The following is a 23699-nucleotide window of genomic DNA, read 5'->3' as shown; positions in this document are numbered from 1 at the left end:
TCTTTAAAAATGGCTCGACGCAGGGTCTCCTGCAGGCTAAACCATTCATCTGGGGGGGACGCGACAGAAAGAGCCAGCTGGAGCCGCAACTTGAGGCGGATCGAGACGTCCAGGAGCGAATGAAGGAAGAGGGTGAGCTGGTTGCGAGTGACTGCGAGCTGCTCTTCAGGGGGTCATGTTGCCTGCAAAGGTGTTCTGCTTGCTTTGACCTGTAAACTGGCCACCAGGTTGCCGGCGGTTGCTTCCAAGCCCGCAGGAGGCGCTGGTCCTGTTGAAAAGAAGCCTAGTATTAAAAGTAAATAAGCAACAATGCTGGAGGCCCACGGTGATGAGAAGGATGCTGGCATTTTGCAAGGATGGAACAGCGCAAGAGAGAAAGCAAATGAAAAGAAGAAAGAAGCATGTGTGCCCTTGTGAAAGGGAATGGAAAAAAGGCATAGAGGAGAGTGACCCCTGCTGGTAGAAGGAAGGAAAAACAAAAGCCTACAGCACCTGGTATTCCCAGGCGGTCTCCCATCCAAGTACTAACCAGGCCTGACCCTGCTTAGCTTCCGAGATCAGACGAGATCGGGCGTGTTCAGGGTGGTGTGGCCGTAGGCAGAGACAGGTCTCTCACTTGCTGCTTTTCTACTTTGCAGTCTGGCTGCTGGCTGCTGGCTGCCCTGTCCAGTGGTCAGCAAGAGGCCCTTTTGTGCTTTCCTTTCTCTTCACTTTTTTGCTGTCTCCCTTAAAGGGTTTGTAGGCAGAACGCCCTGCTCAGAGCCGCTGAGCTCACTGATCGGCTGCCGACGTGACATCAGCGTCGCAGCTAATGCCACAGATCTAGAGCAGTGCTGAGACCCTCCGGTGGACCCGGGTAGGGTGAGTACAGGGTGGTTTGTTGCTTTCTAATAGCCTGCAAGCTGGGATGAACTTTTATTGAAAGGGAACAACCCCTTTGACTGTCTGCAGCGCGCCACAACTAGGAAGCGCACTCTCACACGCAAGCGAGCACGCACATATGCTTGCATGTGGCCACACCTATTTGCCCCTGCAGCCTCAGCACCACCATGCGTCAGACTCTCTTGTTTTTTCTTCTTCTTATGATTATTTCTGTGCCTTAGCAGGAAAACACCCCCCAATTCCCTTCCGCTCCTTCCCAGCCCTGAATTTGGGTCCTGGGTAGCCATCTGATTGGGTTAGTTACACAAGCTTCTTTGCAGAAAAAGACGTTATTGCTGCCGGCTGGCCGGCCTCTAAAAATCATTCCCGGGGCGCCCGCTGAAAATCTGCCCCCTTCACGGTCCGGGATGCTTATAATGCCATCATTTCCAGAAGGCAGGCTGCGGGGTCAATAAGCACTCCTAGCCACGGCAGGGATCTCGGTGTGAGGCATGCGAGGAGGCGGCAGGGTAGCGTCCTTAGCTGCAGTGTCAGAGGCCTTGTGGGGCTTGGGGCTTCCAGCCTCTAGGTTATGTAAGGTCGGTGTCTGGCAAGGCGCCGCTCTATACTAGCCGAGCTGAGCAAGGGGGCAAAATGTTATCAAAACAGTCTACAGCACCTGGTGTTCCCAGGAGGTCTCCCATCCAAGTACTGTCCAAGCCCAGCCCTGCTTTGCTTCCGAGAGCAGACGAGATCAGGAGTATCCAGGGTGGTATGGCCAGTAGACGCTGCTTGGCCCATCGACTGGCCAGCCTTCCTCAGGCTCGCGTGGTGGCGAGAACTCTGACCATGTGGAGGCGGGCTCCGAAGGGCCCATGCAAAGGCTGGGCTGCCACTATAGGCGTTGCTTGTTTTGCAGTGAAACACCCGCCGCAGCAGGGCCTGAGCATCAGGTGTCTTTAAAAATGGCTCGACGCAGGGTCTCCTGCAGGCTAAACCATTCATCTGGGGGGGACGCGACAGAAAGAGCCAGCTGGAGCAGCAACTTAAGACGGATCGAGACGTCCAGGAGCGAATGAAGGAAGAGGGTGAGCTGGTTGCGAGTGACTGCGAGCTGCTCTTCAGGGGGTCGTGTTGCCTGCAAAGGTGTTCTGCTTGCTTTGACCTGTAAACTGGCCACCAGGTTGCCGGCGGTTGCTTCCAAGCCCGCAGGAGGCGCTGGTCCTGTTGTAAAAGAAGCCTAGTATTAAAAGTAAATAAGCAACAATGCTGGAGGCCCACGGTGATGAGAAGGATGCTGTTTTTTTACAAGGATGGAACAGCGCAAGAGTGAAAGCAAATGAAAAGAAGAAAGAAGCATGTGTGGCGCAGTGGTTAGCACTACAGCCTTGCAGCGCTGGGGTCCTGGGTTCTAATCCCACCCAGGACAATATCTGCAAAGAGTTTGTATGTTCTCTCCGTGTTTGCGTGGGTTTCCTCCGGGCACTCCGGTTTCCTCCCACATTCCAAAGACATACTGATAGGAATTCTAGATTGTGAGCCCAATCGGGGACAGTGATGATAATGTGTGCAAACTGTAAAGCGCTGCGGAATATGTTAGCGCTATATAAAAATAAAGATTATTATTATTAAGATTATTATGTGTGCCCTTGTGAAAGGGAATGGAAAAAAGGCATAGAGGAGAGTGACCCCTGCTGGTAGAAGGAAGGAAAAACAAAAGCCTACAGCACCTGGTATTCCCAGGCGGTCTCCCATCCAACTACTAACCAGGCCTGACCCTGCTTAGCTTCTGAGATCAGACGAGATCGGGCGTGTTCAGGGTGGTGTGGCCGTAGGCAGAGACAGGTCTCTCACTTGCTGCTTTTCTACTTTGCAGTCTGGCTGCTGGCTGCCCTGTCCAGTGCTCAGCAAGAGGTCCTTTTGTGATTTCCTCTCTCTTCACTTTTTTGCTGTCTCCCTTAAAGGGTTTGTAGGCAGAACGCCCCGCTCAGAGCCGCTGAGCTCACTGATCGGCTGCCGACGTGACGTCAGCGTCGCAGCTAATGCCACAGACCTAGAGCAGCGCTGAGACCCTCCGGTGGACCCGGGTAGGGTGAGTACAGGGTGGTTTGTTGCTTTCTAATAGCCTGCAAGCTGGGATGAACTTTTATTGAAAGGGAACAACCCCTTTGACTGTCTGCAGTGCGCCACAACTAGGAAGCGCACACTCACACGCAAGCGAGCACGCACATATGCTTGCATGTGGCCACACCTATTTGCCCCTGCAGCCTCAGCACCACCATGCGTCAGACTCTCTTGTTTTTTCTTCTTCTTATGATTATTTCTGTGCCTTAGCAGGAAAACACCCCCCAATTCCCTTCCGCTCCTTCCCAGCCCTGAATTTGGGTCCTGGGTAGCCATCTGATTGGGTTAGTTACACAAGCTTCTTTGCAGAAAAAGACGTTATTGCTGCCGGCTGGCCGGCCGGCCGGCCTCTAAAAATCATTCCCGGGGCGCCCGCTGAAAATCTGCCCCCTTCACGGTCCGGGATGCTTATAATGCCATCATTTCCAGAAGGCAGGCTGCGAGGTCAATAAGCACTCCTAGCCACGGCAGGGATCTCGGTGTGAGGCATGCGAGGAGGCGGCAGGGTAGCGTCCTTAGCTGCAGTCTCAGAGGCCTTGTGGGGCTTGGGGCTTCCACCCTCTAGGTTATGTAAGGTCGGTGTCTGGCAAGGCGCCGCTCTATACTAGCCGAGCTGAGCAAGGGGGCAAAATGTTATCAAAACAGTCTACAGCACCTGGTGTTCCCAGGAGGTCTCCCATCCAAGTACTGTCCAAGCCCAGCCCTGCTTTGCTTCTGAGAGCGGACGAGATCAGGCGTATCCAGGGTGGTGTGGCCAGTAGACGCTGCTTGGCCCATCGACTGGCCAGCCTTCCTCAGGCTCGCGTGGTGGCGAGAACTCTGACCATGTGGAGGCGGGCTCCGAAGGGCCCATGCAAAGGCTGGGCTGCCACTATAGGCGTTGCTTGTTTTGCAGTGAAACACCCGCCGCAGCAGGGCCTGAGCAACAGGTGTCTTTAAAAATGGCTCGACGCAGGGTCTCCTGCAGGCTAAACCATTCATCTGGGGGGGACGCGACAGATAGAGCCAGCTGGAGCCGCAACTTGAGGCGGATCGAGACGTCCAGGAGCGAATGAAGGAAGAGGGTGAGCTGGTTGCGAGTGACTGCGAGCTGCTCTTCAGGGGGTCATGTTGCCTGCAAAGGTGTTCTGCTTGCTTTGACCTGTAAACTGGCCACCAGGTTGCCGGCGGTTGCTTCCAAGCCCGCAGGAGGCGCTGGTCCTGTTGAAAAGAAGCCTAGTATTAAAAGTAAATGAGCAACAATGCTGGAGGCCCACGGTGATGAGAAGGATGCTGGCATTTTGCAAGGATGGAACAGCGCAAGAGAGAAAGCAAATGAAAAGAAGAAAGAAGCATGTGTGCCCTTGTGAAAGGGAATGGAAAAAAGGCATAGAGGAGAGTGACCCCTGCTGGTAGAAGGAAGGAAAAACAAAAGCCTACAGCACCTGGTATTCCCAGGCGGTCTCCCATCCAAGTACTAACCAGGCCTGACCCTGCTTAGCTTCCGAGATCAGACGAGATCGGGCGTGTTCAGGGTGGTGTGGCCGTAGGCAGAGACAGGTCTCTCACTTGCTGCTTTTCTACTTTGCAGTCTGGCTGCTGGCTGCTGGCTGCCCTGTCCAGTGGTCAGCAAGAGGCCCTTTTGTGCTTTCCTTTCTCTTCACTTTTTTGCTGTCTCCCTTAAAGGGTTTGTAGGCAGAACGCCCTGCTCAGAGCCGCTGAGCTCACTGATCGGCTGCCGACGTGACATCAGCGTCGCAGCTAATGCCACAGATCTAGAGCAGTGCTGAGACCCTCCGGTGGACCCGGGTAGGGTGAGTACAGGGTGGTTTGTTGCTTTCTAATAGCCTGCAAGCTGGGATGAACTTTTATTGAAAGGGAACAACCCCTTTGACTGTCTGCAGCGCGCCACAACTAGGAAGCGCACACTCACACGCAAGCGAGCACGCACATATGCTTGCATGTGGCCACACCTATTTGCCCCTGCAGCATCAGCACCACCATGCGTCAGACTCTCTTGTTTTTTCTTCTTCTTATGATTATTTCTGTGCCTTAGCAGGAAAACACCCCCCAATTCCCTTCCGCTCCTTCCCAGCCCTGAATTTGGGTCCTGGGTAGCCATCTGATTGGGTTAGTTACACAAGCTTCTTTGCAGAAAAAGACGTTATTGCTGCCGGCTGGCCGGCCTCTAAAAATCATTCCCGGGGCGCCCGCTGAAAATCTGCCCCCTTCACGGTCCGGGATGCTTATAATACCATCATTTCCAGAAGGCAGGCTGCGGGGTCAATAAGCACTCCTAGCCACGGCAGGGATCTCGGTGTGAGGCATGCGAGGAGGCGGCAGGGTAGCGTCCTTAGCTGCAGTGTCAGAGGCCTTGTGGGGCTTGGGGCTTCCAGCCTCTAGGTTATGTAAGGTCGGTGTCTGGCAAGGCGCCGCTCTATACTAGCCGAGCTGAGCAAGGGGGCAAAATGTTATCAAAACAGTCTACAGCACCTGGTGTTCCCAGGAGGTCTCCCATTCAAGTACTGTCCAAGCCCAGCCCTGCTTTGCTTCCGAGAGCGGACGAGATCAGGCGTATCCAGAGTGGTATGGCCAGTAGACGCTGCTTGGCCCATCGACTGGCCAGCCTTCCTCAGGCTCGCGTGGTGGCGAGAACTCTGACCATGTGGAGGCGGGCTCCGAAGGGCCCATGCAAAGGCTGGGCTGCCACTATAGGCGTTGCTTGTTTTGCAGTGAAACACCCGCCGCAGCAGGGCCTGAGCATCAGGTGTCTTTAAAAATGGCTCGACGCAGGGTCTCCTGCAGGCTAAACCATTCATCTGGGGGGGACGCGACAGAAAGAGCCAGCTGGAGCAGCAACTTAAGACGGATCGAGACGTCCAGGAGCGAATGAAGGAAGAGGGTGAGCTGGTTGCGAGTGACTGCGAGCTGCTCTTCAGGGGGTCGTGTTGCCTGCAAAGGTGTTCTGCTTGCTTTGACCTGTAAACTGGCCACCAGGTTGCCGGCGGTTGCTTCCAAGCCCGCAGGAGGCGCTGGTCCTGTTGTAAAAGAAGCCTAGTATTAAAAGTAAATAAGCAACAATGCTGGAGGCCCACGGTGATGAGAAGGATGCTGGTTTTTTACAAGGATGGAACAGCGCAAGAGTGAAAGCAAATGAAAAGAAGAAAGAAGCATGTGTGCCCTTGTGAAAGGGAATGGAAAAAAGGCATAGAGGAGAGTGACCCCTGCTGGTAGAAGGAAGGAAAAACAAAAGCCTACAGCACCTGGTATTCCCAGGCGGTCTCCCATCCAAGTACTAACCAGGCCTGACCCTGCTTAGCTTCCGAGATCAGACGAGATCAGGCGTGTTCAGGGTGGTGTGGCCGTAGGCGGAGACAGGTCTCTCACTTGCTGCTTTTCTACTTTGCAGTCTGGCTGCTGGCTGCCCTGTCCAGTGCTCAGCAAGAGGTCCTTTTGTGATTTCCTCTCTCTTCACTTTTTTGCTGTCTCCCTTAAAGGGTTTGTAGGCAGAACGCCCCGCTCAGAGCCGCTGAGCTCACTGATCGGCTGCCGACGTGACGTCAGCGTCGCAGCTAATGCCACAGACCTAGAGCAGCGCTGAGACCCTCCGGTGGACCCGGGTAGGGTGAGTACAGGGTGGTTTGTTGCTTTCTAATAGCCTGCAAGCTGGGATGAACTTTTATTGAAAGGGAACAACCCCTTTGACTGTCTGCAGTGCGCCACAACTAGGAAGCGCACACTCACACGCAAGCGAGCACGCACATATGCTTGCATGTGGCCACACCTATTTGCCCCTGCAGCCTCAGCACCACCATGCGTCAGACTCTCTTGTTTTTTCTTCTTCTTATGATTATTTCTGTGCCTTAGCAGGAAAACACCCCCCAATTCCCTTCCGCTCCTTCCCAGCCCTGAATTTGGGTCCTGGGTAGCCATCTGATTGGGTTAGTTACACAAGCTTCTTTGCAGAAAAAGACGTTATTGCTGCCGGCTGGCCGGCCGGCCTCTAAAAATCATTCCCGGGGCGCCCGCTGAAAATCTGCCCCCTTCACGGTCCGGGATGCTTATAATGCCATCATTTCCAGAAGGCAGGCTGCGAGGTCAATAAGCACTCCTAGCCACGGCAGGGATCTCGGTGTGAGGCATGCGAGGAGGCGGCAGGGTAGCGTCCTTAGCTGCAGTCTCAGAAGCCTTGTGGGGCTTGGGGCTTCCAGCCTCTAGGTTATGTAAGGTCGGTGTCTGGCAAGGCGCCGCTCTATACTAGCCGAGCTGAGCAAGAGGGCAAAATGTTATCAAAACAGTCTACAGCACCTGTTGTTCCCAGGAGGTCTCCCATCCAAGTACTGTCCAAGCCTAGCACTGCTTTGCTTCCGAGATCGGACGTATCCAGGGTGGTGTGGCCGTAGGCAGAGACAAGTCTCTCACTTGCTGCTTTTCTACTTTGCAGTCTGGCTGCTGGCTGCCCTGTCCAGTGCTCAGCAAGAGGCCCTTTTGTGCTTTCCTTTCTCTTCACTTTTTTGCTGTCTCCCTTAAAGGGTTTGTAGGCAGAACGCCCTGCTCAGAGCCGCTGAGCTCACTGATCGGCTGCCGACGTGACGTCAGCGTCGCAGCTAATGCCACAGACCTAGAGCAGCGCTGAGACCCTCCGGTGGACCCGGGTAGGGTGAGTACAGGGTGGTTTGTTGCTTTCTAATAGCCTGCAAGCTGGGATGAACTTTTATTGAAAGGGAACAACCCCTTTGACTGTCTGCAGCGCGCCACAACTAGGAAGCGCACACTCACACGCAAGCGAGCACGCACATATGCTTGCATGTGGCCACACCTATTTGCCCCTGCAGCCTCAGCACCACCATGCGTCAGACTCTCTTGTTTTTTCTTCTTCTTATGATTATTTCTGTGCCTTAGCAGGAAAACACCCCCCAATTCCCTTCCGCTCCTTCCCAGCAATGAATTTGGGTCCTGGGTAGCCATCTGATTGGGTTAGTTACACAAGCTTCTTTGCAGAAAAAGACGTTAATCCAAGGATTTGGATTCCTGGACCACGGTGTGAATTACTGGTATGATGGACTCCTCGCCAGAGACGGACTACACCTCAACAAACCTGGGAAACACACATTCGCCAGAAGACTCGCTACACTCATCAGGAGGGCGTTAAACTAGAAGAAGAGGGGACGGGAAGAAAAACATTAGACTCGAACAAAGACGACCCAGGAAAACATACTCAGAAGGGAGGTAAGAACATTTCTAAAACAATCCACAGTGAGGAGATTGGAACAAAACAAAATCCTCTAAACTGCATGCTCGCAAACGCCAGAAGCCTGACAAACAAGATGGAAGAACTAGAAGCAGAAATATCTACAGGTAACTTTGACATAGTGGGAATAACCGAGACATGGTTAGATGAAAGCTATGACTGGGCAGTTAACTTACAGGGTTACAGTCTGTTTAGAAAGGATCGTAAAAATCGGAGAGGAGGAGGGGTTTGTCTCTATGTAAAGTCTTGTCTAAAGTCCACTTTAAGGGAGGATATTAGCGAAGGGAATGAGGATGTCGAGTCCATATGGGTTGAAATTCATGGAGGGAAAAATGGTAACAAAATTCTCATTGGGGTCTGTTACAAACCCCCAAATATAACAGAAAGCATGGAAAGTCTACTTCTAAAGCAGATAGATGAAGCTGCAACCCATAATGAGGTCCTGGTTATGGGGGACTTTAACTACCCGGATATTAACTGGGAAACAGAAACCTGTGAAACCCATAAAGGCAACAGGTTTCTGCTAATAACCAAGAAAAATTATCTTTCACAATTGGTGCAGAATCCAACCAGAGGAGCAGCACTTTTAGACCTAATACTATCTAATAGACCTGACAGAATAACAAATCTGCAGGTGGTCGGGCATCTAGGAAATAGCGACCACAATATTGTGCAGTTTCACCTGTCTTTCACTAGGGGGACTTGTCAGGGAGTCACAAAAACATTGAACTTTAGGAAGGCAAAGTTTGAACAGCTTAGAGATGCCCTTAATCTGGTAGACTGGGACAATATCCTCAGAAATGAGAATACAGATAATAAATGGGAAATGTTTAAGAACATCCTAAATAGGCAGTGTAAGCGGTTTATACCTTGTGGGAATAAAAGGACTAGAAATAGGAAAAACCCAATGTGGCTAAACAAAGAAGTAAGACAGGCAATTAACAGTAAAAAGAAAGCATTTGCACTACTAAAGCAGGATGGCACCATTGAAGCTCTAAAAAACTATAGGGAGAAAAATACTTTATCTAAAAAACTAATTAAAGCTGCCAAAAAGGAAACAGAGAAGCACATTGCTAAGGAGAGTAAAACTAATCCCAAACTGTTTTTCAACTATATCAATAGTAAAAGAATAAAAACTGAAAATGTAGGCCCCTTAAAAAATAGTGAGGAAAGAATGGTTGTAGATGACGAGGAAAAAGCTAACATATTAAACACCTTCTTCTCCACGGTATTCACGGTGGAAAATGAAATGCTAGGTGAAATCCCAAGAAACAATGAAAACCCTATATTAAGGGTCACCAATCTAACCCAAGAAGAGGTGCGAAACCGGCTAAATAAGATTAAAATAGATAAATCTCCGGGTCCGGATGGCATACACCCACGAGTACTAAGAGAACTAAGTAATGTAATAGATAAACCATTATTTCTTATTTTTAGTGACTCTATAGCGACAGGGTCTGTTCCGCAGGACTGGCGCATAGCAAATGTGGTGCCAATATTCAAAAAGGGCTCTAAAAGTGAACCTGGAAATTATAGGCCAGTAAGTCTAACCTCTATTGTTGGTAAAATATTTGAAGGGTTTCTGAGGGATGTTATTCTGGATTATCTCAATGAGAATAACTGTTTAACTCCATATCAGCATGGGTTTATGAGAAATCGCTCCTGTCAAACCAATCTAATCAGTTTTTATGAAGAGGTAAGCTATAGGCTGGACCACGGTGAGTCATTGGACGTTGGTATATCTCGATTTTTCCAAAGCGTTTGATACCGTGCCGCACAAGAGGTTGGTACACAAAATGAGAATGCTTGGTCTGGGGGAAAATGTGTGTAAATGGGTTAGTAACTGGCTTAGTGATAGAAAGCAGAGGGTGGTTATAAATGGTATAGTCTCTAACTGGGTTGCTGTGACCAGTGGGGTACCGCAGGGGTCAGTATTGGGACCTGTTCTCTTCAACATATTCATTAATGATCTGGTAGAAGGTTTACACAGTAAAATATCGATATTTGCAGATGATACAAAACTATGTAAAGCAGTTAATACAAGAGAAGATAGTATTCTGCTACAGATGGATCTGGATAAGTTGGAAACTTGGGCTGAAAGGTGGCAGATGAGGTTTAACAATGATAAATGTAAGGTTATACACATGGGAAGAGGGAATCAATATCACCATTACACACTGAACGGGAAACCACTGGGTAAATCTGACAGGGAGAAGGACTTGGGGATCCTAGTTAATGATAAACTTACCTGGAGCAGCCAGTGCCAGGCAGCAGCTGCCAAGGCAAACAGGATCATGGGGTGCATTAAAAGAGGTCTGGATACACATGATGAGAGCATTATACTGCCTCTGTACAAATCCCTAGTTAGACCGCACATGGAGTACTGTGTCCAGTTTTGGGCACCGGTGCTCAGGAAGGATATAATGGAACTAGAGAGAGTACAAAGGAGGGCAACAAAATTAATAAAGGGGATGGGAGAACTACAATACCCAGATAGATTAGCGAAATTAGGATTATTTAGTCTAGAAAAAAGACGACTGAGGGGCGATCTAATAACCATGTATAAGTATATAAGGGGACAATACAAATATCTCGCTGAGGATCTATTTATACCAAGGAAGGTGACGGGCACAAGGGGGCATTCTTTGCGTCTGGAGGAGAGAAGGTTTTTCCACCAACATAGAAGAGGATTCTTTACTGTTAGGGCAGTGAGAATCTGGAATTGCTTGCCTGAGGAGGTGGTGATGGCGAACTCAGTCGAGGGGTTCAAGAGAGGCCTGGATGTCTTCCTGGAGCAGAACAATATTGTATCATACAATTATTAGGTTCTGTAGAAGGACGTAGATCTGGGTATTTATTATGATGGAATATAGGCTGAACTGGATGGACAAATGTCTTTTTTCGGCCTTACTAACTATGTTACTATGTTACTATGTTACTATGTTACTATGTTACTATATACTGTATGTGTCTACTGACATATATACTGTGTGTATATATATACATATATATATATATATATATATGTGTGGGGTTTTTTTTTTTTACACATGGATCCCTTGTATATCCGTATGTCGGTTTTGCAAGCCTGCGAGAAAAACACGCAGTACGGATGCCATACGGATTACATACGGAGGATGCCATGCGCAAAATACGCTGACACACCCTGCCTATGGAGGAGCTACGGACCACTATTTTGGGGACTTTTAAGCGTATTACGGCCGTAATATACGGACCGTATTGTCTTACGCTGAGTGTGACTCCAGCCTTTGTCAGTATTTTACATCAGTATTTGTAAGCCAAAACCAGGAGTGGAACAAATAGGGGAAAAGTATAATAGAAACATATGTGCCACTTCTGCATTTATCACCCAGTCCTGGTTTTGGCTTACAAATACTGATGTAAAATACTGACCAAATACTGATAGTGTGACGGCAGCCTTAAGGCCCCTTCACATTAAGCGACACTGCAGCGATACCGACAACGATCACACAGACAGCTCTCCAGCGACCAACGATGCCGGTAACCAGGGTAAACATCGGGTAACTAAGCGCAGGGCCGCGCTTAGTAACCCGATGTTTACCCTGGTTACCATCCTAAAAGTAAAAAAAAAACAAACACTACATACTTACCTACAGCCGTCTGTCCTCCAGCGCTGTGCTCTGCACTCCTCCTGTACTGGCTGTGAGCACAGCGGCCGGAAAGCAGAGCGGTGACGTCACCGCTCTGCTTTCTGGCTAACCGACGCTCACAGCCAGTGCAGGAGGAGTGCAGAGCACAGCGCTGGGGACAGACAGCGGTAGGTAGGTATGTAGTGTTTTTTTTTTTTTTTACTTTTAGGATGGTAACCAGGGTAAACATTGGGTTACTAAGCGCGGCCCTGCGCTTAGTTACCCGATGTTTACCCTGGTTACCAGTGAAGACATCGCTGGATCGGTGTCACACATGCCAATCCAGCGATGTCCACGGGAGTCCAGCGACGAAATAAAGTTCTGGACTTTATTCAGCGACCAACGATCTCTCAGCAGGGGCCTGATCGTTGGTCGCTGTCACACATAACGATTTCATTAACGATATCGTTGCTACGTCACAAAAAGCAACGATATCGTTAACAATATCGTTATGTGTGAAGGTACCTTTAGACTACAGGCTGAACAGATCTGAATTACAATTTTTCAGATTGACAATGTTCACATAGATATGTTTTGAAGTATGATCCCTTTGACATCCCAACCTGAATTTTGGTACAGATGTGGCTAGGAGCATTGGAGGCACATGTGAATTTTTTTTAAACTTTATATCATATTGATTTTTTTAAAATGCATTTGAGTCCGCATGGGTAAAATACTAACAAATATACTCTTGTGACATATTGGGTGGAAGCTTGTACAGTTCTGAGTGGAATAGAGTTTTCCCAATTTCTGTATCTTAGTTCTGGCCTGAGTTATGAGGAGAAACATAAAGGCATGCAACACAGAAAGTCACTTTTTGCAAAACTTTGAAAATTAATTTTAAGAAAACTTGGCGTAAGTTTGGGTGTGTACACACTGATTTTGTGGAGCAGAAACTCTCCAAATACTTCTCAAATACTGAAAACTTGATTCTGATAATGTATTAATGTCATGACGGTGGTCCTGCCAATGTATTCCTGCAAGTGCCCCTTTAAATTTTTTTGCAGCCCTTCGAATTGGTTCAATATGACATTGTGGCCATTGAACTATAAAATGTTGTGCAAACGTGGCTTAGAAAATCCACCTCACCAGTATAAAAATAAACAAGAACCAACATGATCCGAACACAAGGAAACCACGTCCAAAATCACCTAAAAAACTGACCTCAAGAAAAAGAAAGGTAATGAGAAAGAGCAGGGCACAATCTGGAGGACGGGAAGACAAAATATCAGCACTGTGCCCACCCAGTGCATGGCAGATGACAGCATCGTACAATCGAAGCTTTATTGTACTGTAGGTTGTTGTTTAAATTAAAGTGTTGTTCCAAAGACAAGTTATCGCTTATCCATGCTGATCGCTGGGAGTCTGACAGCTGCAACTGCAACGATCACAAGATTGGGACTTTGGACCCCCAAGGACTGGCCTCATCATGAAAAGAGCAGAGGTGCACACGTTCGGCCTCCGTTCCAATCATCTTCCATGGGACCGCCAGAGATAGCAGTTCTCAGCTTTCTCCAGCAGTCCCATAGACAATGAATGGCGCAGAGGCCCGAACATGTGCACCTCTGCTCTATTCGGGACAGTGATCTTCATTGGATTCAAACCAGTTTGATATAATACATTTTTACCTGTAATGCCAATTAGAGGCCTGAATCACAGCATGCTTTTTCCGTATTACTTTACTGTAGTTGTAATCATGAGAACCTACCTTGGAAGAAATACGATTGTGTTTTGTTTCCTGGGACCGCATTCATATCAGTCATGGTATACATTTTTGAAGAAAATTAGATCCAATAGGTGAAGACAACAAAGATAAAAGATTAATGATAAACCTCTTAATGAGGACTGGCCGGCGGCTCTCCTGACCCCAGCGTGACAGCTGAATAGAAATACATACTGTCTTGCTCAGATTGGTAGAGCCGCAGGTCAGTCCGAGCATTGCGATGCAATCCCCATCAAGCGTTATATGGCCGACTGACTCTTTCCTTATCTGAATATGAATCTAGTCTTGCTATCTAAGGAGGTGTGTTCCTCAAGAAAACATCCACAAGAAGACTCGATGACCACACCCCGTTGGATAACAAGACCAGATTTACATACAGGGAAGTAGGGGCCACATCTCAGGAACAAAGAGGCGCAGGAACAACATGTTTAACTCGATCAGTGGAGTTATTGAACTTCCTGTGCCTGATCTACTATGTGGTGTCAAGAAGACGGTGAGTGAAATGTCGCCACCTTGTGGTCCAAAGTAGTCATGTTTTTTTTTTTGTTTTTTTTTAAATACTGATTTGCAATTTTTTTTCTGCCCTGTTTGTCACCATATATTTTAATGTGGTAACAGAAGATGCACCCATACTTCATTACCTGACGCCCTCATGTACCTCAGCGGAGAATCCAATGAGGAAAAAGACCAATACTTAGAGTATCCAGTTGTATCCATAGACCTCTGTGAACCCAATTTATGCCAAATTACTGTATGAGTCAGGAAGATTTTTCACTTTTTTTGCTATACAGGATCTGCGGGAATGTTAGCACATGAGGCATCATCCGTCTGTAACAGCCGTCCATGGAGCTTCCTGATAAAAGGATTTAAGTAGATGCAGCACTGACAAAATATATGTATAGAGATCACATTTATATTTGCTAAAATTCCGTTATGAAATGTGAACTTATCTGATCCCAACTAATATAATGTACAGTTAATCGGTGTGAATACTTTTCTGCCCAATGATGACAGAAGTATTCTAGGAGTGATACCTTTATTGGCTAACCAGAAAATAATATGTTTGCAGCTTTCAGAGCACACATCACTGCCGCTAACAGCCGCGATGACACATATCTCCCCTCAAGGACTCATCCAGCGGCCATCTTACACCAGCAATAGGATTACTCTGTCCCAGGTGCATTACTCTACATTTATCTACATTAAAGGGAACCTGTCACCCCCAAAATGTTTGCAAACATATTATTTTCTGGTTAGCCAATAGAGGTATCACTCCTAGAAAACTTCTGTCATCATTGGGCAGAAAAGTATTCACATCGATTTTTCTGGCTAACACGGTACCACAATACAATTTGTTATTGTACACCAATGTACAGTTAATGAAATGCAAGTTGTAGCCACTAGAGGGCACTCATGTATTTGCATTTTCAGAAAACACTACATTGCGATGTTGGTAATTGGGGCTCATTCACACACGTCCATTCTTTTATTGCAGATTAAGCAATGCAGCAAAAAAAAAATGGACGGACAGATTTTCATCACTCTTTAGTCAGTGTGTCAGTTTTTACGATCAGTTTTGCAAAGACAACTGAAGATGCTTTCTTCTGGCGGTCAGTGAAAAATGGACATCACTACAATGCAAACAGGATAACATCCATGTACTACCTGTGACTTTCACAGACCCATGGACTAGTTTGTGCAAATTTGATTCACGACTCGGATCAAAAACAGACGTCTTCACTTTTTATTGCGGACGCTTGATCCGCAAACCACGGACATGCACACAGCCCCAAAAACTACAATGGGCAGTTCTATCCATGAAAAACAAGGACAGAACAAGTATACAAAAAAAGGCTATCTGACAGAGTCGTTAGGGAGGACTAACAACGCAGTCAGGTAGACTCACTTATCTCTTTTTATTAGACAAATTAGATAAGTATAATGTCATCTGTAAGGTCTCGTTCATTCATTTTTCATGTACTTGTTTTATCCATGTTTTTCTTGGACAGAACATGTATTGAAAAGCATGCACTAGTGTGATCTGTTTTTTTGGGGGTCAGACTTGCCCATTAAACTCAATGAATGTTTAAAAAATATGGTCGCCGTACAACACTGTCCACATAGGAAACTGTATTTGGGCTATCATTATATTTTAAATTGTTGATGTATAAGGCTGTGCATCCACAGTCAGTTTTAGACACTGTGTATTTTCACTGCATCAAAAACGCAGTGTCTCACAGGTCCAGCAAAGTGGATGAGATTTATAGAAATCTCCTGCCCGCTGTGCTTTTTATATAGCGTAAACTGACCTGCGGTAAAGTGTCAGTCTTTTCTGACGACACCAAACTGTGTAACATATTATAATCTGACTTTCACATCGCAATATTGCAAAACAATCTGGATAAGATGACTGAATGGGCAAACACTTGACAAATGAGGTTTAAAGGGAACCTGTCACCCCCAAAATGGAAGTTGAGCTAAGCCCACCGGCATCAGGGGCTTATCTACAGCATTCTATAATGCATTCTGTAATGCTGTAGATAAGCCCCCAATGTATCCTGAAAGATGAGAAAAAGAGGTTATATTATACTCACCCAGGGGCGGTCCTGGTCCGGTTCTGGTCCAATGGGCGTCGCGGTCCGGTCCGGGGCCTCCCATCTTCATAGGATGACGTCCTCTTCTGGTCTTCACGCTGCGGCTCCGCGCAGGCGTACTTTGTCTGACCTGTTGAGGGCACAGCAAAGTACTGCAGTGCGCAGGCGCCGGGAAAGGTCAGAGAGGTGGAAAATGAAATGCTAGGTGAAATCCCAAGAAACAATGAAAACCCTATATTAAGGGTCACCAATCTAACCCAAGAAGAGGTGCGAAACCGGCTAAATAAGATTAAAATAGATAAATCTCCGGGTCCGGATGGCATACACCCACGAGTACTAAGAGAACTAAGTAATGTAATAGATAAACCATTATTTCTTATTTTTAGGGACTATATAGCGACAGGGTCTGTTCCGCAGGATTGGCGCATAGCAAATGTGGTGCCAATATTCAAAAAGGGCTCTAAAAGTGAACCTGGAAATTATAGGCCAGTAAGTCTAACCTCTATTGTTGGTAAAATATTTGAAGGGTTTCTGAGGGATGTTATTCTGGATTATCTCAATGAGAATAACTGTTTAACTCCATATCAGCATGGGTTTATGAGAAATTGCTCCTGTCAAACCAATCTAATCAGTTTTTATGAAGAGGTAAGCTATAGGCTGGACCACGGTGAGTCATTGGACGTGGTATATCTCGATTTTTCCAAAGCGATTGATACCGTGCCGCACAAGAGGTTGGTACACAAAATGAGAATGCTTGGTCTGGGGGAAAATGTGTGTAAATGGGTTAGTAACTGGCTTAGTGATAGAAAGCAGAGGGTGGTTATAAATGGTATAGTCTCTAACTGGGTCGCTGTGACCAGTGGGGTACCGCAGTGGTCAGTATTGGGACCTGTTCTCTTCAACATATTCATTAATGATCTGGTAGAAGGTTTACACAGTAAAATATCGATATTTGCAGATGATACAAAACTATGTAAAGCAGTTAATACAAGAGAAGATAGTATTCTGCTACAGATGGATCTGGATAGGTTGGAAACTTGGGCTGAAAGGTGGCAGATGAGGTTTAACAATGATAAATGTAAGGTTATACACATGGGAAGAAGGAATCAATATCACCATTACACACTGAACGGGAAACCACTGGGTAAATCTGACAGGGAGAGGGACTTGGGGATCCTAGTTAATGATAAACTTACCTGGAGCAGCCAGTGCCAGGCAGCAGCTGCCAAGGCAAACAGGATCATGGGGTGCATTAAAAGAGGTCTGGATACACATGATGAGAGCATTATACTGCCTCTGTACAAATCCCTAGTTAGACCGCACATGGAGTACTGTGTCCAGTTTTGGGCACCGGTGCTCAGGAAGGATATAATGGAACTAGAGAGAGTACAAAGGAGGGCAACAAAATTAATAAAGGGGATGGGAGAACTACAATACCTAGATAGATTAGCGAAATTAGGATTATTTAGTCTAGAAAAAAGACGACTGAGGGGCGATCTAATAACCATGTATAAGTATATAAGGGGACAATACAAATATCTCACTGAGGATCTGTTTATACCAAGGAAGGTGACGGGCACAAGGGGGCATTCTTTGCGTCTGGAGGAGAGAAGGTTTTTCCACCAACATAGAAGAGGATTCTTTACTGTTAGGGCAGTGAGAATCTGGAATTGCTTGCCTGAGGAGGTGGTGATGGCGAACTCAGTCGAGGGGTTCAAGAGAGGCCTGGATGTCTTCCTGGAGCAGAACAATATTGTATCATACAATTATTAGGTTCTGTAGAAGGACGTAAATCTGGGGATTTATTATGATGGAATATAGGCTGAACTGGATGGACAAATGTCTTTTTTCGGCCTTACTAACTATGTTACTATGTTACTATGTAGATAAGCCCCTGATGCTGGTGGGCTTAGCTCACCTTCCATTTTGGGGGTGACAGGTTCCCTTTAATGTAGATAAATGTAGAGTAATGCACCTGGGACAGAGTAATCCTATTGCTGGTGTAAGATGGCCGCCGGATGAGTCCTTGAGGGGAGATATGTGTCATCGCGGCTGTTAGCTGCGGTGATGTGAGCTCGGAAGCATGCTCCAGCACATATAGTGCTGAGAGAATTTTATTTGGCCATTCCAGGGCTGGGTTTTACGAGCAGTCATAAGAGATGGGTGGGAATGACCACTCACATATCCCAACCCCAGGGGCGTGGTTTGGCAGATAAAATGGATGCCGAGTCTCCCATTTGAGGTCTGTGGCTGGAGGTGAGGAGACCGCCAGTGTATGTTGCTAAAGGCACTGGTCTGAGCGGGTGGACCCACAATACCATATGGACTATTTGTTTTCACTTTGTGCCTGAGAAGGCGCTGTTGTGTTTTGCCACCCAGAGCAATTTATAAAGTTAAATAAACTTGCCTGGACTTTGCATGTAAACTGCCTCCAGTGCCTACCTCAAGAGCAGCGGAGTGAGCACAAAACTATACAATGGATATACAGTACATGGGTGTATACTCGGGACTACAGAACAGGAGGACTTGGGTATTCTGGTTACAAGGCAGCTGAGCAGCAGCACTCAATGTCAGGCAGCAGCCGCAAAGCAATCAAGATTTTAGGATGTATAAAGAGATAAAATCCCGCACTTCCAACATATTATTCCCCTTTATAAAATGTATAAATCACTGGTGAGGCCACATCTAGAATATGGGATCCAGTTTTGGGCTCCAGATTTTAAAAAGCTTAACAAGAAAAAAAAAAGATTTTTAATCAGCTCACCGTCCTCGTCTCACTCCAGGAGTCTGTCTGTCAGCCAGGGTCGCGACTCGGCAGCCACAGCAATGAAATAAAAAAAAATGTGTATGACCCGGCGATGAAGAATCCGCTGCACCTTCAGAGGTCATATATGTATAAAACTTCCATTGTATTGAAGAAAAATAGAAAAGAGCACAGTTACATGCAGTCAGATCAGCCAGTGGACATCTACAACCAACATGATTTGGCCTGTGACAAGGCCTTAGGCTATGTGCACACGTTCAGGATTTCTCGCAGAAAATTCCTGAGAAAAACCGGACATTTTCTGCAAGAAATCCGCAAGAAAACCGCATGCGTTTTTGCCGCGATTTTGCCGCGTTTTTTTCCGGACACTTCCCAATGCATTTTGTAGTGGGAAATCCACAAAAAAAACGCAAAATGAATGAACATGCAGCGGTTTTTACCGCGATGCGTTTTTTTCGTGGAAAAAAAACGCATCATGTGCACAAAACATGCGGAATTCATTCTAAATGATGGGATGCTTATTGTATGCGTTTTTTTGCGGTTTTATAGCGTTTTTATCGGGAAAAACCGCAAAAAAAAACGCAACGTGTGCACACAGCCTCAATCATGGCCGAAACATGCTGGTTCTAGATGTCCACTGGCTGATCTGACTGCATGTAACTGTGCTCTTTTCTATTTTTCAACTATTCTTCAATACAATGGAAGTTTTATACATATATGGCCGGCCTCACACTAGCGAGTTTTACGGACGTATGAGAGGTACAGAAAATACGGATTGCATACGGCACAATGATTCTCTATGGCCCAGCTCCTATCTGCCGTATTTTACTGATCCGAATTATACGGTCTTCTACGGCCGTAGAAAAACGCAGCATGCTGTGTTTGTCACCGTATTGCGCAAAAAGTACGCCAATGAAAGTCTATGGGGGCGAGAAAAATACAGATTACAAACGGACCAGCAGTGTGACTTGCGAGAAATACGCAGCGGTGTTAGAGAGAAAAGCTGGCAATTCAGTGCAGTGTACAGTAAAATCACACTGACAGCTTACAATAGAATAGGTAGAATAAATGTCTACACATAGAATAGGTATATATATATATATATATATATATGTCATTGAGACACATATACAGTGGGGCAAAAAAGTATTTAGTCAGTCAGCAATAGTGCAAGTTCCACCACTTAAAAAGATGAGAGGCGTCTGTAATTTACATCATAGGTAGACCTCAACTATGGGAGACAAACTGAGAAAAAAAATCCAGAAAATCACATTGTCTGTTTTTTTAACATTTTATTTGCATATTATGGTTGAAAATAAGTATTTGGTCAGAAACAAACAATCAAGATTTCTGGCTCTCACAGACCTGTAACTTCTTCTTTAAGAGTCTCCTCTTTCCTCCACTCATTACCTGTAGTAATGGCACCTGTTTAAACTTGTTATCAGTATAAAAAGACACCTGTGCACACCCTCAAACAGTCTGACTCCAAACTCCACTATGGTGAAGACCAAAGAGCTGTCAAAGGACACCAGAAACAAAATTGTAGCCCTGCACCAGGCTGGGAAGACTGAATCTGCAATAGCCAACCAGCTTGGAGTGAAGAAATCAACAGTGGGAGCAATAATTAGAAAATGGAAGACATACAAGACCACTGATAATCTCCCTCGATCTGGGGCTCCACGCAAAATCCCACCCCGTGGGGTCAGAATGATCACAAGAACGGTGAGCAAAAATCCCAGAACCACGCGGGGGGACCTAGTGAATGAACTGCAGAGAGCTGGGACCAATGTAACAAGGCCTACCGTAAGTAACACACTACGCCACCATGGACTCAGATCCTGCAGTGCCAGACGTGTCCCACTGCTTAAGCCAGTACATGTCCGGGCCCGTCTGAAGTTTACTAGAGAGCATTTGGATGATCCAGAGGAGTTTTGGGAGAATGTCCTATGGGCTGATGAAACCAAACTGGAACTGTTTGGTAGAAACACAACTTGTCGTGTTTGGAGGAAAAAGAATACTGAGTTGCATCCATCAAACACCATACCTACTGTAAAGCATGGTGGTGGAAACATCATGCTTTGGGGCTGTTTCTCTGCAAAGGGGCCAAGACGACTGATCCGGGTACATGAAAGAATGAATGGGGCCATGTATCGTGAGATTTTGAGTGCAAACCTCCTTCCATCAGCAAGGGCATTGAAGATGAAACGTGGCTGGGTCTTTCAACATGACAATGATCCAAAGCACACCACCAGGGCAACGAAGGAGTGGCTTCGTAAGAAGCATTTCAAGGTCCTGGAGTGGCCTAGCCAGTCTCCAGATCTCAACCCTATAGAAAACCTTTGGAGGGAGTTGAAAATCCGTGTTGCCAAGCGAAAAGCCAAAAACATCACTGCTCTAGAGGAGATCTGCATGGAGGAATGGACCAACATACCAACAACAGTGTGTGGCAACCTTGTGAAGACTTACAGAAAACGTTTGACCTCTGTCATTGCCAACAAAGGATATATTACAAAGTATTGAGATGATATTTTGTTTCTGACCAAATACTTATTTTCCACCATAATATGCAAATAAAATGTTAAGAAAACAGACAATGTGATTTTCTGGATTTTTTTTTCTCAGTTTGTCTCCCATAGTTGAGGTCTACCTATGATGTAAATTACAGACGCCTCTCATCTTTTTAAGTGGTGGAACTTGCACTATTGCTGACTGCTGACATACAGCGCTAGATAGCTTAAAAGCCGGTAATTCAATTGTCGGCTTTTGCTATCTCCTTCCTAAACCCGACATGATATGAGACATGGTTTACATACAGTAAACCATCTCATATCACCATTTTTTTGCATATTCCACACTACTAATGTTAGTAGTGTGCATGTGCAACATTTGGGCGCTCTTACTATTAAATTAAAGGGTTAAATGGCTGAAAAAATTGGCGTGGGCTCCCGCGCAATTTTCTCAGCCAGAGTAGTAAAGCCAGTGACTGAGGGCAGATATTAATAGCCTGGAGAGGGTCCATGGTTATTGGCCCCCCTGGCTAAAAACATCTGCCCCCAGCCACCCCAGAAAAGGCACATCTGGAAGATGCGCATATTCTGGCACTTGGCCACTCTCTTCCCACTCCCGTGTAGTGGTGGGATATGGGGTAATGAAGGGTTAATGTCACCTTGCTATTGTAAGGTGACATTAAGCCAGATTAATAATGGAAAGGCGTCAATTATGACACCTATCCATTATTAATCCAATAGTATGAAATGGTTAAAAAAACACACACACAATATTGCAAAGTATTTTAATGAAATAAACGAACAGGTTGTTGTAATATTTTATTAGACTCTCAATCCACCTGAAGACCCTCGACCTGTAACAAATTAAAAATAATAAACCAACAATATCTCATACCTTCCGTCGATATGTCCCACGATGTAAATCCATCTGAAGGGGTTAAATTATTTTACAGGCAGGAGCTCTGCTATAATGCAGCTGTGCTCCTGCATGTAAAACCCCAGCGAATGAATGGAAAGTAGGTCAATGACCTGTAGTTACCTTCATTTGCGGTGTTGCGCCCTCTGCTGGTTGTCCTCATATGACCTCGAGCCTGGGAAAATATTCAGAAAAGTTCCCACGCTTGAGGTCATATGAGGACAACCAGCAGAGGAAGCATTAGATGTCGGTTTTGCAAGCCTGCGAGAAAATCTCGCAGTACGGATGCCATACGGATTACATACGGAAGATGCCATGCGCAAAATACGCTGCCACACGCTGCCTATGGATGACATACGGATCACTATTTTGGGAACATTTCTGCTATTACGGCCGTATTACGGCCGTTAAAAACGGACCGTATGGTCTTACGCCTAGTGTGACGCCGGCCTAAGATAAATGTCTACACATAGTATAGGGGTATATATACAGTATATATATATATATATATATACTGTATATATACAGTATATATATATATATATATACATAATTGTCTAAGGGGTACTTCCGTCTGTCTGTCCTTCTGTCACGGTTATTCGTTCGCTGATTGGTCTCGGCAGCTGCCTCTCATGGCTGCCGCGACCAATCAGCGACGGGCACAGTCCAATTAGTCCCTCCCCTACTCCCCTGCACTCACTGCCCGGCGCCCGCTTTATAATCCCCTCCGCTCACCGCTCACACAGGGTTAATGGCAGCGGTAAGGGCCCACGGTGTAACGCGCTCCGTTACCGCTGCTATTAACCCTGTGTGTCCCCAACATCAATAGTAAAAATAGGTTATGTTAAAAATAATATAAAAAAAAACCTGCTATACTCACCCTCCGCCGTCTTTTTCGCTCCTCGACACGCTCCGGGGATCGCTACATTGCAAGCGGCAGCTTCCGGTCCCGTCCCAGGGCTGGTGTGCGACAAGGACCTGCCGTGACGTCACGGTCATGTGACCGCGACGTCATCATAGGTCCTGCTCACACCAGCCCTGGGACCGCAAGCTGCCGCTTGCAATGGAGCGATCCAGGGAGCGTGGCGAGGAGCGGGAAAGGCGGCGGATGGTGAGTATAGCAGGACTTCAACGGGCTATAGGTGAGTATATGTTTATTTTTTTTTTTAAAGTCTCTATACTACGTGGCTCTGTGCTGGGCAATATACTACTTGACTGGGCAATATACTACGTGGATCTGCTATATACTATGTGGCTGGCCAATATAATACGTGGCTCTGCTATATACTATGTAGCTGGGCAATATACT

The 23699-nt window shown here is 46.5% G+C and overlaps 6 non-coding genes and 1 pseudogene across 6 annotated transcripts; all 7 read right to left on the bottom strand.

The window, feature by feature from the left end:
* Positions 1-480: 480 nt before the first annotated feature.
* On the bottom strand, positions 481-599 carry LOC138644009 (5S ribosomal RNA). Its single transcript, XR_011314513.1, has one exon. It is a non-coding gene; the product is annotated as a 5S ribosomal RNA (ribosomal RNA).
* Positions 600-1528: 929 nt separating this feature from the next.
* On the bottom strand, positions 1529-1648 carry LOC138644059 (5S ribosomal RNA). The gene has a single exon (XR_011314561.1). It is a non-coding gene; the product is annotated as a 5S ribosomal RNA (ribosomal RNA).
* Positions 1649-2579: 931 nt separating this feature from the next.
* LOC138643943 (5S ribosomal RNA) lies at positions 2580-2698 on the bottom strand. The gene has a single exon (XR_011314451.1). It is a non-coding gene; the product is annotated as a 5S ribosomal RNA (ribosomal RNA).
* A 930-nt stretch (positions 2699-3628) lies between these two features.
* LOC138644057 (5S ribosomal RNA) lies at positions 3629-3748 on the bottom strand. Its single transcript, XR_011314559.1, has one exon. It is a non-coding gene; the product is annotated as a 5S ribosomal RNA (ribosomal RNA).
* Positions 3749-4397: 649 nt separating this feature from the next.
* LOC138643997 (5S ribosomal RNA) lies at positions 4398-4516 on the bottom strand. The gene has a single exon (XR_011314502.1). It is a non-coding gene; the product is annotated as a 5S ribosomal RNA (ribosomal RNA).
* A 929-nt stretch (positions 4517-5445) lies between these two features.
* LOC138644087 (5S ribosomal RNA) lies at positions 5446-5565 on the bottom strand (annotated as a pseudogene).
* Positions 5566-6215: 650 nt separating this feature from the next.
* On the bottom strand, positions 6216-6334 carry LOC138643899 (5S ribosomal RNA). The gene has a single exon (XR_011314408.1). It is a non-coding gene; the product is annotated as a 5S ribosomal RNA (ribosomal RNA).
* Positions 6335-23699: the final 17365 nt, after the last annotated feature.

Source organism: Ranitomeya imitator, chromosome 6 (genome assembly GCF_032444005.1).
Source record: "Ranitomeya imitator isolate aRanImi1 chromosome 6, aRanImi1.pri, whole genome shotgun sequence".
Taxonomy (NCBI): Eukaryota; Metazoa; Chordata; class Amphibia; order Anura; family Dendrobatidae; genus Ranitomeya; species Ranitomeya imitator.
Note: the sequence above shows the minus strand (reverse complement) of the source record. Positions and strands in the feature narration are given on the sequence as shown.